The sequence below is a fragment of the Juglans microcarpa x Juglans regia genome, chromosome 2S (genome assembly GCF_004785595.1).
Source record: "Juglans microcarpa x Juglans regia isolate MS1-56 chromosome 2S, Jm3101_v1.0, whole genome shotgun sequence".
NCBI lineage: Eukaryota > Viridiplantae > Streptophyta > Magnoliopsida > Fagales > Juglandaceae > Juglans > Juglans microcarpa x Juglans regia.
In genome coordinates this window covers 18,930,531-18,934,537 of record NC_054597.1, presented here as the reverse complement: position 1 = coordinate 18,934,537, position 4,007 = coordinate 18,930,531, and the positions used below count along the sequence as shown (strand labels likewise).

At 36.3% G+C, this 4,007-nt stretch overlaps 1 non-coding gene across 1 annotated transcript; it reads right to left on the bottom strand.

Moving 5' to 3' along the window:
* Window positions 1-3,169: 3,169 nt before the first annotated feature.
* Window positions 3,170-3,277, bottom strand: LOC121253762. The gene has a single exon (XR_005938481.1). It is a non-coding gene; the product is annotated as a small nucleolar RNA R71 (small nucleolar RNA).
* Window positions 3,278-4,007: the final 730 nt, after the last annotated feature.

Below are 4,007 nucleotides of genomic sequence, written 5' to 3'. Positions count from 1 at the left end.
TTTTTTCCCATTGTAGATGGTTTAGGCTTGTTCTTGTGACCACTTCGGTAATTTTGCACTTGGGCTACTTGGGTGACATTTGTAAACCCCAAGGAGAGGATCATCACCTTGCAATTCTTTGAATAGGTGTTGTTCCATCTATCTATCTTTTGATTATTGTTTCATCATCACCTTGAAATCTGTGGATAGGTGTGATTCTATTTTTATTCAATATATGAGGTTTATTCAACTCTTGTGAAATCCGTGGATCAATTGTTGAATTATTATCATTTGGTTCATTCAAGTTCTTAAGTATTATTACTTTTGTTCTTGGGTGTTCTTCATTGAGTTCTTGATGTTCTTTTCATCGTTGCTCTTCCAATCCATCCAAACCAAATTTTTGACCAACCCAAGTGTTTGCCCATTTTCCATAAATCATTTACTCCATACATTTTGCCCTAGCCGTAACCCACTTCCCTTATTAGTCACATTCAAATTCGGCAATCACTTGCCTTATTGGAATTGCCCTAGCCGCCCACTTCACTTCCCATATTAGTGTTCCTATAATTTAGGAACCCTAATTGCCCTCATCTTTCCATTCCCTTACTTACCATATATGGCCATCATAAGCCTTCCCTCTATCAAACCCTAGCCGCCCACCTTAAGGCCTATAAGGAAACTTATTCCTTTTAGGAGTCTTGATTTCCTCACATTCAAATTCAAATTCCAATTCAAATCCCTAAACTCATGGAACCACTCTTGTCAAATTCAAATTCAAATTCAAATTCCTAAACTCAAGGAACAATCATAGACTTATTCAAATTCCATCTCATCTCCATAATCCAATCCCTTAAATCTCTCAACTTCTTCCAATCCATCTAATCAACCAAGATCATCTTCCAAAACCGAACCACCCTAACATTAAGGGTGAACCAAACCCAAAGTCGGCCAACCCGAGACACCACACCCTAGTCCCTTCATCCACATCATCCTCAAACTCTAGCAACTCATCCTTGACTCCAATCCTAGTTCATCTCTTCCAATCTCGAAATCCTCCTTAGTCACCACACAAAACCTTAGCAACACTACTCCATTCCAACCCTAATCATCATCCAAGAGGCCCAACATCAAGGGCAACTAATGAGCGTACGAAAGTGAACTCTAAATACCCTATTACTAGACAAAAATGCTAAAATGTTAATAGAAATCATTGGAATTAATGTGTATTCTAGAATTGAGTTTCTATTTACTTTGGAATACTCGTAAGCATATTTTTTATGTTTAATTTCAGAGTCTATAAAAGAGCACGTCCAAACCCATTCAAATTCAAAGGACTTTCAAGTGGGCAAGACGTTGGAACAACCTAAGAACTTTTAAGGAGTGTTGGACTCTTCAAATAAGGAAAATGATGGGGTTTGAGAGTAATTCGGATCAGAATCTAAAATGCGCTAGGAGACAAAATGGACATACTTTATTATTTTAATCATAACCTTTCGCTCAGATATCGGATGGATGCGATTCTTGATGTGTTGGAAAGCTATCTTAAAGGGCTATAAAGTTATCTCTAATAAGGATTTCTAAATTCGAAATCCTAAAGCACGTACGTGGCTAGCAAGTTGAGTCCTAAAATTTAGGTGATTTTGTGTGCGGGAATATGAAGACATTAAGATTTCTTTCCTACCCTATATAAGCACATCATTACCATGAAATTGGGAGTTCAGAAGAAGGGGAGACGGCTCAGTTTGAAGGAGAAAGATCTAAAATTAATTTTCATGGCCACCGTTTGCTTTATTTTTCTCTTGAGAATTTTTTGTCCATTATATTTATGGGTAACTAAATTCTCAAGTAAGGTTAGGGATGAACTTGCACATTAGATTGTACTTTTAATTTATTCTTGATTTATGTATTTAATTTTTAATTACTAAAACTCTTTTGTTTTATCATTCTCAATTCATCGTTAATATTTTCTTCTCTAAATAATCATAGAATTTATTCTGTTTATGGATTCAGTCATGCTTTTTCTATTGAATGGATTGACTCTTTAATTATGTTTGATCAATTATTTTTCTATATTGATTTAATTCTTTGCTGCAATATCGCTTCCTTAGTATATTGTCGTCGTTGGATTTTTTCAATAGTGATAATAATTTACGTATTTTAAAAGTGGTGAATGATTTTTCAAAGGGTTACATTTGGTTTGATCTTAGTTTATAAATCTATACCTTCCGATTAGGAATATTAGGAATTGAGTTCCCAATTGAGTTATTCAATGAATTAAAAATAATTAAAATACCATATTTGTGCAAGGGATTCCCGACGCTTTACTGTTATCAAACTTGAGTACTTTTTCCGTTAGTCACTTTGTTTTACTTGAATTTGCATTTAAAATTAATCTTTGTTTTCTCATTAATAATTTAATCTCTTTCTTTAGTTTCTTTGTTCTTTCTACAATTCTTTTAATTTTTCTCTCTGTGGAATCGATACCCCAAAGCTGTACTACAAATACCGCATTATTTTTTGGGCGTAATCAAATTTTGGCGTCGTTGCTGGAGACACAGTAGAAGAATTGCTAGATAGGTTTCTATTTCAGCAGTTTGTAAAGGCGGTAACTTCGTTCCCTCTTTTAGCTTGTTGCATTATTATTATTTATTTTTTGCTTTCCTTTCATAGTATTTTTAGTTTTTAGTATTTCGTTACTTTGCATGCACAGATATAGAGACACCTTGGGTAGATTTGCTTGTAGGCCTGTGGAAGAGTCAGAATCAAGCTTTTTAAATCCTTTATTTGACAATTCATCTAGTCCCGAAGAAATGAGTGAACATGAAGATCAACCCATTAGAACTCTTCATGATTACCTCCACCCTACACGCACATCCACACCATCACACATCATGTTTCCAGCTAATACTCACCAACTGGATTTTAAAACAAGGATGATCTAGTTACTCCCTACTTTTCATGGCTTGGAAAATGAAAATCCATATGTGCATATTAGGGAGTTTGAGGAAGTAGTTGCGACTTTTCATAGTCAAAATGCAACTAATGACGTTGTGAGACTTAAGTTCTTTCCTTTCTCTTTGAAGGATAGAGCTAAGAGTTGGCTCTACTCACTAAGACCCCGATCTATTGGGTCATGGAATGAGATGACTCAAGTCTTCTTTAATAAATATTTCCCCCAACATAAGACCAATGCTTTAAAAAGTCAAATCTCCACCTTTCCACAAAAGGACAGTGAGACTTTGTATCAGTCTTGGGAGAGATTTAAGGAGTTGTTGAGTATGTGTCCTCACCATGGGTATGAGAATTGGCGCTTAGTGAGCTATTTATAAGGGACTTACACCTAGAGCGCCAATTTGTGGAGATGATGTGTAATTGTGAGTTCTTACATAAAGATCATGATGAGGCCATAGAATACCTTAATGAGCTTGTTGAAAATGCTCACACTTGGAATAGTGGTGGAATTTACCATCTCAGGGAAGAGGATAGCCTAAAGGCTAAGGTTGAGATACTCACTAGGGAGCTAGATGTGTTAAAGACTAAGGACTTAAAGCCAACACACGTGGCTAATCATGCAAAGTCTTTTGGACCATGTTTTGTGTGTGACGAGGTAGATCACCTCGCCCAAGAGTGTCACATTTGCTGAGATGAGAGGGATGTATGAGGAACAATATAATGCCTTAGGTATGTACAAAAAGCCTTTTACACCTTATTCTGATACCTATAATCCGAGGTGGCACAATCATCCCAATTTAAGATGGAAGTGTGAAAACCAACCACCTGCACAACCCCCTAGATCATACCCTGCACCATATCATGCACCTTCATCTTCTAGGAATCCTTTAGAAGACACTTTGCATGCTTTTATTGAGGCACATGGTAAGACTAACCAAAAATTTGAATCTTTGATTATGCAGGTTGTTGAAGAAAATAAGGAGATAAAGAGCCAAGTGTCCAAATTGATGAGCTCCTTGAGTGTGAATGAGCGAGGTAAGTTCCCTTCTCAGGCTCAGTCCGCACCCCATGATCAA